The following is a 15128-nucleotide window of genomic DNA, read 5'->3' as shown; positions in this document are numbered from 1 at the left end:
TAATAACTTCCTAATCACAGGCAACATTTATAGGGTTATGCATTTGTAATACTTACAAGTGCTTCTCTTTTAGATAGTAAGCACTTCAAAAATGTGTTCTAGGGTTGATAGGCTACTACCGGCGATTCATATGGCGAATAATTTACAATCACACTATGTTTATTTCATTAATTTTTCGGTATATATAAAATGATTATGTTAAGCTGAGCTGAAATTGGATAATCATAATTAATTTGTGAAGTAATATTCAAGAATTTTTAATTATCTATTCAATTTTGATATTGAAATAGAAGTGGTTGAATAAATGGGATTTAAAAAGCGACATGAGAGTGAAGCATATAAGAATCAAATAGGCTCTTGGAACCTAGAACAAATTGTAAGTTGAGTTAGAGCATTTGAACACTGCGTATCAAGAATATACAATAAAATATTGCCTGAAGTGAAGATCATGCAAGCAGAAAGCAAATTAAAAAAAAAAAAAGAACTAAACACTCCCCTATTATGCAGGAGCTATACTAACGAGAAAACACTAAAAGAAAATTATAAAATATTAGCAACTTCTTTCGAAAATGTACAAGGGCCCTCCAAAGAGGGAATCAACCCCGTGGAAGGCTGTACATAAAACTTAACAAGTAAATAAGTAAAACTCCGACAGCCACAAAAGCAAAGGCGGTTGCGATGGTTTCGTTCTATCAGACTGAGTCCTCAGTCTCCCACGTGTCCTCTCTGTCACATAAGCTCTGATTTATAGACACAGCCCAAAGGCAGAATACTTCGATCAATTTTTCTTCAAACATCAATAATATTGATCCTCTGTCGACGTTGATAGTGTCACGAAAGACGACTTGATCCGCTTTTTCCTCCACAATCCTTCACAATTCACATCGTTCTGGATTAGGGGGTTAACAGTATAATTTGGACGAATTGACCAATATAGAGGCTAGTCTATGAGCATCAGCCATCATATTGGCAAAAATAGGAAAAAATGTTATAAAGTTAAATTTTTCACCATAAACCAGAAATATAATGTACTTTAACATATCATAAGCCGAAGGAAATCCATCTCGAGCTTAGGTCAGAGATCACATCCAAAACACAGGTCATCCCTGCTATAACATATCTCCTCATGACCTTTAAAAATTGCTAAAATGTAGATAGAAATTTGATATCTAAACATTAAATGTAGTACATTTTATCGGTGTATTATTAAACAAACAAACATAATAAATATCTTCCAATACAAATGTAACCAACGAAAGTGGGTTATGACTCTTGAATGTTCTTAGCACGTTTCGGAATCAAGCAAAATATCTTCACTTGAAACATATGCAATGTTTGTACATGTTTGACCCTGACACTTCCTGCACATTGAGGTGCATTGTACTCCATGTTTCCTGCATCCACAACCCTTTCTTCAATGACCTTTGCGCCCTCATGCCAAAAGTTTGAGTAGACATCTTGGTGCCACTGGTTTATCTGTTCCAATTGGGACCATCATGTCGTCTTGATGTCGCCAACCCCGTTCCTTGGGATTGAACAGGTTCCCTTTCCACAGCTGAACTGTCAGGTACGCTCTAAATGAGTGCTGTCTTGCTGCTGCACTGGTTAGGGGTAGTGATTCTAATCTGAATGATGACACCAGGGAGAATCTGCCGATGGAGTGGTTGTAGTAAGTGAAGCGGTATTTGTCTAGGCTTAGGGTATCAACTCTCCGGGCACCATACAGTTTTAGAGGGAACTGCTCTCTGGCCATGGAAATATTGTCATTAGAGTTTGGAGAACTTTCGGACACATGTGATACTGAGCTTCCCTTATCACCAAATCAATGCCTCGAATTTTAATCAGATTATCTTTATATCTTGTTTTTCTTCTGCTGCATTCTTTCTTGTTTCCTCAGCTGCTTTTGTCACACATTTGACAAGTTTCTCTACCTTTTCTTTGCTTCGTTATTCGATTTTTACCTCAAAATATACTACATTCATCTCAAGGGAAAGAAAACAATTGCACCAATGAGAGGTCCTGAGTTTCCTCGATGACCTTGGTGCACCATCACCTGAGGAACATTGTCCCTATGCAAGTTTCTATGTATTTGTAAACGTTTTATAGCACTATCGAAATATCCATGAAAATCTGATGAACATTCGTTAGGCATTTGAGCATAATTATGAGGCTACGTTCCACTAACAGCTAGAGTTCAAGGACTGTCACTGTTCCACTGTCTCTCATTTTTTGGAAACTCGCCTCAGATAGCGGCCTAACAACCTAATCCCAAATGGACAATACTATCAAACCAACATAACGCTTCTGCTCTGCTTTTTCTGCATTGGTTGGTGCCAGCTTCAATGGCTTCTCGTAATCTTTCCTCAGACATTTTGAGCCATAGCTGGACAATCACATCTTGCTCCTGCATCTTCCAAATGAAGAAGTTATGCCAGTTTATTTAGAATTAAGTACATGACAAAATCCTAAAAAACTTTTAATAAAAAACAACATCAGAGTCTACATACAACCTCTACTATCATGTAACAAAACAAGAAAAATGTTTGTTTAATATGGTGGTAATCGGTAAAAACATGATCATTTTTGGCAGGCAATTAAAATCCATTAGTTAAAAACAGGAATTATGAAAATGATCATCCCATAAAATCAGATTTAATGTATGTTTTCTTTTGTAGGTATCTGAAAATCATGAGAGTTACAGATTCTGTGATGTTAGAGATATAAAGCTTCAACTCCCCATTTATTTTCACTCTGGCAGTCAACAGAAGCAGAGTTCACGTGGCACACAATTAGATTCTGCAATTACATAGCGAAGCTTGGAAATTATAAAAATGTGTATCATCAAAAATCCCAAGCGCTTAGGGAAGGGTTTCGATAACTACCTAGTCACATGCAATATTTTTAAGATAATGGGTTATGCGTCTGTGAAACATATAAGTGCTTTGCTCTAAGAGAGTAAGCACTTCAAAAATGTGTTCTAGGCTTGAGTGGGTACTATAGACGATTCATATAACGAATATTTTTACAATCAAACGCCATGTTTATATTGTTAATTTTTCGTTATATATAAAATTATTATGTCAAGCTCAGCTAAAATTGGATAATCTTAATTAATTTGTGGAGTAATATTCAAAAACTTTTAATTATCTATTCAATTTTGATACTGAAACAGAAGTGGTTAAATAAATGGGATTTAAAAAGCGACATGAATGTGAAGCATATAAGAAGCAAATAGGCTCTTTGAACCTAGAACAAATTGTAAGTTAAGATAGAGCATTTGAACACTGCGCATCAAGACTAGACCATAAAATATCGCCTGAAGTGAAGATCATGCAAGCAGAAAGCAAATTAAAAAAAGAACTAAACAGTCCCCTATTATGCAGGAGCTATACTGACGAGAAAACACTAAAAGAAAATCATAAAATATAAGCAACTTCTTTCGAAAACGTACAAGGGCCCTCCAGAGAGGGAATCATCCCCGTGGAAGGCTGTACATAAAACCTAACAAGTAAACAAGTAAAACGCAGACAGTCACAAAAGCAAAGGCGGTTTCGATGGCTTCGTTCTATCAGATTGAGTCCCCAGCCTCACAGGACGTGTCCTCTGTGTCACATAAGCTCTGATTTATAGCCACAGCCCAAAGGCAAAATGCCTTGATAAATTTTTCTTCAAACATCAATAATATTGATCCTCTGTCGATGTTGAAAGATTTCGCCAAAGACGACTGGATCTGCTTTTTCCTCGACAATCCTTCACAACGTTCTGGATTAGGGGGTTAACAGCATAAATTGGACGAATTGACCAATGTAGAGGCTAGTCATAGAGTATCAGCCATCATATTGGTAAAAATAGGAAGAAAATGTTATAAAATTAATTATTTCACCATAATCCAGAAATATAATGTACTTTACCATAGCATAAGCCCAAGGATATCCATCTCGAGCTTAGGTCAGAAATCACGTCCAAAACACAGGTCACCCCTGCTATAACATACCTCTCATGACCTTTAAAAATTGCTAAAATGTAGATAGAATTTCGATCTCAAAACATTAAATGTAGTATGTATTATCGGTGTATTATTAAACAAATAAACATAATAAATATCTTCCAATACAAATGTAACCAACGAAAGTGGGTTATGATTCTTGAATGTTCTTAGTACGTTTCGGAATCAAGCAAAATATCTTCACTTGAGACATATGCAATATTTGTACATGTTTGACCCTGACACTTCCTGCACATTAAGGTGCATTGTAATCCATCTTTCCTGCATCCACAACCATTTCCACAAAGAACTTTGCATCCTCATGCCAAAAGTTGGAGTAGACATCCTGATGCCACTGGTTTATCTGTTCCAACTGGGACCATCATGTTGTCTTGATGTCGCCAACCCCGTTCCTTGGGATTGAACAGGTTCCCTTTCCACTGCTGAACTGTCAGGTACGCTCTAAATGAGTGCTGTCTTGCTGCTGCACTGGTTGGGGGTAGTGATTCTAATCTGAATGATGACATCAGGGAGAATCTGCCGATGGAGTAGTTGTAGTAAGTGAAGCGGTATTTGTCTAGGTTTAGGGTATCAACACTCCGGGCACCAAACAGTTTTAGAAGGGAACTGCTCTCTGACCATGGAAATATTGTCGTTAGAGTTTGGAGAACTTTCGGACACAAGTGATACTGAGCTTCCCTTACCACCAAATCAATGCCTCGAATTTTAATCATAGTATCTTTATAGCTTGTTTTTCTTCTACTGCATTCTTTCTTGTTTCCTCAGCTGCGTTTGTCACACATTTGACAAGTTTCTCTACCTTTCTTTGCTTCGTTATTCGATTTTTACCTCAGAATATACTACATTCATCTGAAGGGAAAAAAACAAACTATTGCACCACACTGATGAGAAGTCCTGAGTTTCTTCGATGACCTTGGTGCACCATCACCTGAGGAACATTGTCCCTATGCAAGTTTCTATGTATTTGTAAACGTTTTATAGCACTATCGAAATATCCATGTAAATCTGATGAACATTCGTTAGGCATTTAAGCATAATTATGAGGCAACGTTTCACTAACAGCTAGAGTTCAAGGACTGTCGCTGTTCCACTGTCTCTCAGTTTTTGGAAACTCGCCTCAGATAACGGCCTAACAACCAAATCCCACTTGTTTTGATCATAATGGACAATACTATCAAACCAACATAACGCTTCTACTCTGCTTTTTCTGCATTGGTTGGTGCCAGCTTCAATGGCTTCTCGTAATCTTTTCCCAGACATTTTGAGCTATCGCTGGACAATCACATCTTGTTCCTGCATCTTCCAAATGAAAGACGTTATGCCAATTTATTTAGAATTAAGTACATGACAAAATCCAATCAGAACTTTTAATAAAATACAACATTAGAGTCTACATACAACCCCTACTATCTTGTAACAAAAAAGAAAAAAAGTTTGTTTAATGTGGTGGTAATTAATCGGTAAAAAAATAGGATAATTTTTTTGGCAGGCAATTAATATCCATTAGTTAAAAACAGGGATTATGAAAATGATCATCACATAAAATCAGATTTAAAGTGTATGTTTTCTTTAGCAGGTATCTGAAAATAATGCGAGTTGCAGATTTTGTGATGTTAGAGATATAATGCTTCAAATCCGCATTTATTTTCACTCTGGCAGTCAAAAGAATCAGAGTTCACGTGGCACAAAATTAGATTCTGCAATTACATAGCGCTGCTTGGAAATTCTAAAAATGTGTATCATCAAAAATACCAAGGGCTTAGGGAAGGGTTTCGATTACTAACTAATCGCATGGAATATTAATAAGATAATGCGTCTGTGAAATTTACAAGTGCTTCGCTCTAAAGAGTAAGCACTTCAAAAATGCGTTTTAGGAATGACAGGATATTATCGCAGATTTGTATCGAGAAGCATTTATAATCATACGCTATGTTTATTTCATTAATTTTTCGGTACATATAAAATTATTATGTTAAGCTGAGCTAAAATTGGATAATCATAATTAATTTGTGGAGTCATATTTAAGAAGTTTTAATTATCTATTCAATTTTGATATTGCAACAGAAGTGGTTAAATAAAGGGGATTTAAAAAGCGACATGAAAGTGAAGTATATAAGATGCAAATAGGCTCTTTGAACCTAGAACAAATTGCAAGGTGAGTGATAGCATATGAACACTGCGCATCAAGACTATACCATAAAATATTGCCTGAAGTGAAGATCGTGCAAGGAGAGAGCAAATCAAAAAAAGAACTAAACACTCTTCTATTATGCAGGAACTATACTGACGAGAAAACGCTAAAAGAAAATTATAAAATATAAGCAACTTCTTTCCAAAATGTACAAGGGCCCTCCAGAGAGGGAATCATATCCGTGGAGGGCTGTACATAAAACCTAACAATTAAACAAGTAAAACTCAGACAGTCACAAAAGCAAAGGCGGTTTCGATGGTTTCGTTCTATCAGATTCAGTCCCCAGCCTCACAGGACGTGTCCTCTGTGTCACATAAGCTCTGATTTATAGCCACAGCCCAAAGGCAAAATGCTTTGATAAATTTTTCCTCAAACATGAATAATATTGATGCTCTGTTGGCGTTAAAAGAGTATCACGAAAGACGACTGGATCTGCTTTTTCCTCCACAATCCTTCACAACGTTCTGGATTAGGGGGTTAACAGTATAATTTGGACGAATTGACCAATGTAGAGGCTAGTCCAAGAGCATCAGCCATCATATTGGCAAAAATAGGAAAAAATTGCATAAAGTTGATTTTTTCACCATAATTCAAAAATATAAGGTACTTTAACATAGCATCAGCCCAAGGAAATCCATCTCGAGCTTAGGTCAGAAATCACGTCCAAAACACAGGTCATCCCTGCTATAACATACCTCCTCATGACCTTTAAAAATTGCTAAAATGTAGATAGAATTTCGATCTCAAAACATTAAATGTTGTACATCTTATCGGTGTATTATTAAACAAACAAACATAATAAATATCTTCCAATACAAATGTAACCAACGAAAGTGGGTTATGATTCTTGAATGTTCTTAGCACGTTTCGGAATAAAGTTAAATATCTTCACTTGAAACATATGCAATGTTTGTACATGTTTGACCCTGACACTTCCTGCACATTGAGGTGCAGTGTAATCCATGTTTCCTGCATCCACAACCCTTTCTACAATGACCTTTGCACCCTCATGCCAAAAGTTTGAGTAGACATCCTGGTGCCACTAGTTTATCTGTTCCAATTGGGACCATCATGTCTTCTTGATGTCGCTAACCCCGTTCCTTGGGAGTGAACAGGTTCCCTTTCCACTGCTGAACTGTCAGGTACGCTCTAAATGAGTGCTGTCTTGCTGCTGCACTGGTTGTGGAGGGGGGAGGGTGATTCTAATTTGAATGACATCAGGAAGGATTGGCCGACACATCAATCATATCAAGACTTTCCTTTTGAGCAAGTAAGAATGCTGTATAGACTCATTCAAGGAGTCACTTGTGATGCAAGAATGACCAGTAGATCAGTGTCAGTAAGTACCAATCATAACTAGCTTTGATTCTGACCTCGCAAGTGTTAATCCAGTTGTAGCAATAAAAAAAATCGCCATCCATATCAGAACTGCTCTGAATGACACAGGTTATTATGTTAAATAACAATGTGAGATTAACAACAACCGAGTGCCCACGGATCTTGACTGTATTCATACAACCACTTATGGTCATGACTTGATCACAACGCCTCAGCTTTACATCAGAGAACACAGTAGTACCATCTGTTGAGGTAGCCACAGCATCACCTATTTCATGGGGTCGATCACAGTTAAGAGATGCATTTGCCACCAGGCCTGTGGATATAGCAACTAGTGATGCCTGGTTAGAGAATGTGAAAGGAGAATGGGCATTCAACCATTGTAGAATAGTTGCTTGGTCTTTGTGGTCTTGAACCTCAGAACGTTGTTGTGATTCATTGTAGTTTTCAGATGATGTTGTATGGATATTTGTAGTCTGTTCAATTACTTCACAGAGAGGAATGAAGTAGGGAAATGCACGGATACACTTTGTTACAGTACTTTCAGTAATTCCACGTTCACGAGTCATGTCCTCTGAGGATTTTTTAAACATTCACATGAGGTTTTGGTTTTGTTTGTTTGGTGCTTTTACGTTGCATGGAACCAGTGGTTATTCAGCAACGGGACCAGCGGCTTTACGTGACTTCCGAACCACGTTGAGAGTGAACTTCTATCACCAGAAATACACATCTCTCACTCCTCAATGGAATGGCCGAGAATCGAACTCGCGACCACCGAGGTGGGACGCCAACACCATACCAACCACGCCACTGAGGCGCTTATGAGGTTTTGTCCAATAGTTTGATCTATGAAGTTTCCACTCCACCGGCGATCTTTTTTCTCACAGTAAAGTAACCACCATCAGTATCAATTTCAGACATCTTGGATTCTAGCGACTCCATTTTGTGAAGATATAGTCTGGCACACTCGGCATAAGCAAGGTGCCCAGCAGCGTGAAAGTAGGGTATCATTCTCCTGATGCATTGCAAGTGCAACTTCCAATCGCCTGTACTACGTTCGGCATACAGAAACATCTTCAGAATGGATACTTGTTCCAGTTTGTTGATCCATAATTTTTCAGTAAGGCTTTTTCTGTTTTTCTTTATCTATGATATTGGCCAGAGTAGTCTTAAAGATTCGGATTGAAGCATCCCAAGAAGACTGTCAGTGGTACAGGCACAGCCACCATCCAGAAGCTGTTCAAGTGGCGAATTCATTTTTTCTTTCTGACTTTCATCATTTACATCTTCACCGTTTGGGAGCAATAGGGAGAACAAAACAGCTGATGTCAATACTATGTGGGCTCTGGGAGCTCGAACGTATTCATGTCCAGTTATCATGTGTGTTACTATTCCGGCAGCATATGCAGTTTCCCACGTAGTAATCCAAACCACTGCCTCCCATAATATATCTACTGAGCCAAGGTATGACACTGGAGATGGAAACCACCCACGCAAACTACTACGTCTGGTAGACCTATAGATGCAGCAACAATCTCTGCTCCTGTTATGTTTAATGGCTGGCTGGTCGAATGTCACAAAGCAGGTCTTAATACCATGCAAATGAATGGAAGGATTTCAATCCTTCTTTTCTCATACATTGCACCTCTCACAGCAGTTTGCATGAACCACTTCCATGATGGACAGTTATCAACTGAAAAGTTTTATCCACAAGTAGTTGAGAGAAAGTGCCAAGTGTTGACTGGGAAGGGTATTATTGACATCCTTTAGAGGATCAAGGGTGATAGAACTTAGTTCTATTTTGGATGGCTTCTTGTAAGTCTTTAAGGGTATCTTTCCAAACTTTCCAACTACTAATGCTTTTGGTAAGTTTGTAGTAGATCACTTGAAAGTTATACTGTCTGGGTTACTATCTGATGTCACACGCTATGTCATCCATTGTATTGAAAGTATTGAGACCTGAAATAAGATTTACATTAATGGCCTACATTAAAATATAACTGCATTTTTGGACACAATCTTTTCATTTCATCGCAGTCCAGTATTTGATAGCATATTATTAGACATTCTCCTGGAAATACTGCTCAACTTTAACCTGATTTCACAATTTGTCACGTGATTTCATGGGCTTTTGATATGTTATGATATATGATGAGACAACTATTCTGAGAAAATCATCTTTATAAACATTTTTTCCTTTTTTTTTTTTTTTTTTTTTTTTTTTTTTTTGCTAATGCTAGGCTTTGAGTTTGAGTGACAATGCGAGGTGACAAGAAGCATGCAGAGGCAATGGGGGTCTTTTCCTTGGGTGCTTAATTGAGATAAGGGTGCAAATATCGCATTGTCACTTCCCCAACCAAGCGTCGTTCCTAAAGTAATGAGTCCGTGTAATGATCTGAGTTAATCAATTGCACTTGCGCGGGCGTCTACAACTTTGTGGGATTATTAAGTAACAATTCTCTAAAGGCCCTTACACACGATCAATTTTTTCGTCAATTAATTGATATCAATTTATTGACGACAATGAAATTGAGGAAATCACTGTGCCTACACACGTTCAATGATTTTACTTCAATTTTCAGTTTGATTCATAACTTCGAGATGAAAGCATCTGTGGCTCTAGGAATAGTGCTTGCTCTGGACACTCCAAAGCGAAAGAAAAGGAGTAAGTGGGCGAAGAAATGGTATCGCTGTCGAAGGGAATTAGGACATACAATATTTTATATGCGTTAGCCTTTTTCTCCCTGCCACTGTACTCGTCGGATTTTATTTTCCACAAGGCCGGTAAGGATCTATAAACGTCAATTATCTCCATCATCATTTTACGCTCACTTTCTTCTTTTCAGCCATGATTACGATGACGAGTCTTTCACTGTTGGGAAAACACTAAATTATTGATCAATATATTGATGCTTTGCCCACACACGATCAATTTTATTGAAGACCCCTCAATAAATATCAAAAGATCTTTGATCTCTCAATGAAATTGTTTCAATTAAATTGATATCAATGTCCCCTACACACGGTCAATTTCTCCATCAATTCATTGACGTCAATAAATTGATATCAATTAATTGACGAAAAAATTGATCGTGTGTAGGGGCCTTAAGCTTCTCCATGTCCTTTTTGAGGCGATCTACTTGATTCTCGTATGCTGTTACAGCACAGGTTTCAAATAGCTCACGTCGAGCTGCTACCAAGTTGAGTAGAACAATTAGGGCGTTCATCTGCACAGCACTTGCAACAGACATCATGAAAGTTAAGTTACGTTTTTTTAAGATACAAAATTGACCGGAGCTCCCAAACAGTTTCCTCTTATAAGCGCATATAAAATCCTATCCCGCACTACTCTAGGGTGGTCTGTACCAAAGTCATTTCCCCTACAAAAAAAAATTACGAAGTCGTAGCAACACGAAATATCAATTCCTGTCCAATGTTCCCACTGTTTGCAGATTTTTAGGCCGTACGATTGGAAGGACCACTATGTCGCGAATTTCAGCGACGCTTAAACGATTCGTTTAATCCCAGAAGTTTTGGGACGGACGACATAACCTTTAAGTCTAAGAGGAAAAATTCACGAACAGGAGGGTGAAGACTAACCAAGGATGGCGTTTTACAGAATTAGACTTTAATACATTTAACGTGACATCAAAAGCTTTCTCAAAACACAATAAGGAGTCTGCAACAACATACGTTTGCACACGTGGCGTTAAAAAAATATAACTCTAAATCACTTTGCAAATCATGGAAAAATCACCAAAATCAAGTCACATTGGAATGGACCAATAATTGGGAACTAAAGTTAAATGGAATAGCAATCGTTACATAATTATATTATCTTCTTTGCCCGATGGATAGTAAGATTATGTACAGATGAACCTGATTCAGCCACAAAATTTTATGGCCCGCTGTACAGCAAGAGGTTTTGCCAGTATAAGGCTGGCTTAATCTAACTACTACTACCACCAACCCTACAAGTTACTTGATTTCTAATGATTCGTGAATGACTTTACTACTATAGTAGATTCACACCAACTGTGCATCTGATGTCTATGCCAGTCCCTTATGACGCTCCTGATTGGCTGTTGATAAGCCAATCAGGAGAGTCGTACGGGACTGGCCTAGACATCAGATGCAGGGGTGATGTGAATCTACTAAAGCTACGTATGCACTTTGAGCGTTACCTTGTTCGAGGATTCCGACTCATGCCGCCTCAGGAAGAAGGAAGCTCACGATGAATGGTCTCTCACATCACATCATATCGCATACATTGGATAATTTCGTCAAATTTTCTGTTAAACATAGATAAAAACAAAATTTCCATTAATTGACTTTAACGAAGAACCAACACGCCATGGGTCTCCCTTCTTCTTCCCTGCATAAGTCGTAAAGATTTTGTCGCTAACAATATGGCCAGTATGTCACACTAAAATACGAATATTTTTCACTTCAATGGTAAAAGTTAGTTTCTGGTCCGAACTCCAAGTCCACGCGACAATTTTTTTTATTTTTTTCGAGATTTCTCCGTGTTTAGTATGATAGCCCTTGGGGTGGGGAGGTCAACGTTATTTCGCCTTGTTTAATACTACCCCACGGGGGATCAAATGCGAATGATTTTTCTGGCATATTTTCTCGGCTTTTAACGAATCAGTCATGTGGAACTGGAGTTAGGACCGGAAACGAACATTATTCACTTCTATTAGAAAAATAGAAGTTCTCTTCGTTGATTTGGTTAAGCCGTCGTTTTCACTTTGAGATATAGCATAATTATACAAGATGAATGATGTTCCGATTTCAAAACTAAAGTCGCCGATGTATTTGTGTGCCACAAAAATATACGTTGAAAGTATATGTTGACAGACAGAATTTGCTACATATAAAAAAAACCACAGCTATTTCAATTAAATAAAGAATCGAAAAATAGCCGTTTACCTGTGTTTTGTTTACGTCGTCTGAAACGCTCTCCCCAAGTGTGACTATCGGAATTTCGTAGAGAAACTAAGTATAATGTACGAAATTTGTTGATTAAACAACTCTAACACTGCTTTTGGCGTATAAAACTGAAAAACTAGATGGCATAGACCGTACCATACAAGCCTACATACTACCTTAGTAACTGACAACATACAGCAGACGTCCTCATGCACGACACGCTGGGTGAACACAATGTAGCCTACTGCAACGCATTTTTAATAGCGGATAAGATCATTCTTACTTTATTACCTGGCATGTAGTACCTACAGTATGAATGATGATCTGATGCTAAAATTAAATTGCAACTACATTTATGTGCCACGATAATAATGCTGAATATACGAGATATGATATCAGAAAAAGCGACCCATTGCCAAGACGATATACTGTACCTACATCTGACTAGCACAAAATTAAGGATAAATAAATCCTATTACGCTTTGTTTACCTGTCAAATGTCGCGTTTCTCTCGAAGAACTTCTTTCCCATCTTCGCAGTTATAAGCCGAGCTCGTACCATTATTATCAGGATTGGAAAAAATCAGGCTAAATCCTATTCAATTTGCGTTAAAACTTTCGCGATGGCCGCAACGGCCTGCAGCGCCGTCCTGGTGGAAGACCACCGAACAACTACATAGTAATCATGTGTTACACCAGTGCAGTGCAATTGCTCTGGTTACACCTTGAAATACGATTTAATAAATAGGACTCCATAGACTTTAGAGATTAATGCGATTTTGGACATATGAAATATTGTAGTTCATGTGCATGTCGATATTGAAGATATGGAATAGGCGCAATGTTGCACCAATTATCTTTGTGAGTGACACTACAGGCTGCAAGCAGCAACCCAAACCAAACAGGTCAGAGCAAACTGTTAAATTACCTTTCTTAGCAGATGTTCATCGTATTGGAAGATTCAGGTCAAGTACTGCATCTTTCTTTAAACCACGATAATTTTTCGGGATAGTTTGATTTGTAAGTTCATATCTCAAATTTCAGTCATAATGACCAGAGCTAAAATGCTTTCTGCACATAAATCTGGGATGTCTACGATCTCCGGCATGCGTGAACCCCAATTTTCCACGACTCGGGATCATTCACAAACAAAGAGAGCTTGTAACAGTATCATTCTCACTGCACTCAAATACGCTACAATAAACCATTTTGAATTCTACTATCATAACAACGACATCACGAATGAAGAGTAACATCATATCAGAAGGTTTGGCAGTTTACAAAAAAGGCACGTGAAAATAAAAAATACTCACCATTTATATTAATAATCTCTAGTATGCAGCTTAAGATAATTGATCATGAGATTTGGATAATTTCTCAATATATGAGAGGAATATTGCCATTTGAACTCCACACATTACCATGGCAACGGCTTTACCCCAGATGAATCCCCTGTCGTCTTTATTGTGGCACTGGTACAGGCAGTCAACAGTTTGGCAAAGGTTCCATCCCCGATGGCGCGTTGTAAGCCGAAAATCGCCGTAACCCAAAGCATCATAATCATAATAGGAATAAATAGTGCTTACAGCGCTGTAATCCAGGTTACAGCACAAAAAATCCACTTACTGTGTGGGACGACATAACCACTACTGCCCGTATACAGATAACACATCCAGGGTCAAGATATTTAACCAGTCTGAACCAGCAGTCTCCTTTTGGGGGTCCCCCGCAGTCTCCCCCCTTAAAGTTCCCCTTCTTGTTACCTTTACAATTTATATTATAGAGCTGAGAAATGAATGGATATAGTTTTAGGTTTTTACCACATATGACTTGTTCGTTCATGATATTTTGATCCAACTTAAGGTTATAAATTTATATATGAAGTGATTGAAACTACAGTTAAAGTTTTGAATACGTGCAACGTACACTGCTACTGGTGCTTAGGATTAATTTCCAGGGAGAGGAGATGAAGAAGAGGGAATGGGATAGGTTGAAATTTTGAAGAGATTTTGAGGGTCATAAGTCTGTGTTAGATAACGTGATTGTAGTTGAAAGTCAAAACTTGATCATAGAAATTAGGCTAGTGTTGAATATACGGTTGTTAGGAAATCTGCTTAAGTATTTGATATTTTTTTGTTTGGTGTTTTTACATTGCATGGAACCAGTGGTTATTCAGCAACGGGACCAACGGCTTTACGTGACTTCCGAACCACGTTGAGAGTGAACTTTATCACCAGAAATACACACATCTCACACCTCAATGGATTGCCCGAGAATCAAATTCGCGGCCAGCGAGGTGGTATGCCAGCACCATACCGACCACGCCAATGAGGCGCTTTGATACATTTGCATAAATTGAAAACAGAGTTTTATAATTTCAAATACAGGTTCACTAATTACTAATACAATTATTTACCTTCATTCACGCAGATATATACCTTCGAGAACAGCACAATTTACTCATTACAGAATTGGTATATACATTAGTTGTGTAATTTTCTTCGGAACATTAATTTCAGGCCAAAGGCCAAGTGCTGGGACCTACGAGGGTTTGAAAGATGCAACAGGAAACCTTGCAGTTGCACTATGAAATAATAGAAGAGCTTTGATAGGAACATGGAAGAAAGATATGAATGGAGGTACAGTAAATATAATGAAAGGG

General features: G+C 38.0%; 1 long non-coding RNA gene across 1 annotated transcript; it reads right to left on the bottom strand.

Annotated features, from left to right (window-relative positions):
• Positions 1-7514: 7514 nt before the first annotated feature.
• LOC135212889 (uncharacterized) lies at positions 7515-13117 on the bottom strand. The gene is made up of 3 exons (XR_010314010.1): positions 12958-13117; positions 11720-11827; positions 7515-9494 (listed from the first exon to the last, which is right to left on the bottom strand). It is a non-coding gene; the product is annotated as an uncharacterized LOC135212889 (long non-coding RNA).
• Between the last annotated feature and the right edge of the window lie 2011 nt (positions 13118-15128).

This window comes from Macrobrachium nipponense, chromosome 41 (genome assembly GCF_015104395.2).
Source record: "Macrobrachium nipponense isolate FS-2020 chromosome 41, ASM1510439v2, whole genome shotgun sequence".
NCBI classification, from domain to species: domain Eukaryota; kingdom Metazoa; phylum Arthropoda; class Malacostraca; order Decapoda; family Palaemonidae; genus Macrobrachium; species Macrobrachium nipponense.
Note: the sequence above shows the minus strand (reverse complement) of the source record. Positions and strands in the feature narration are given on the sequence as shown.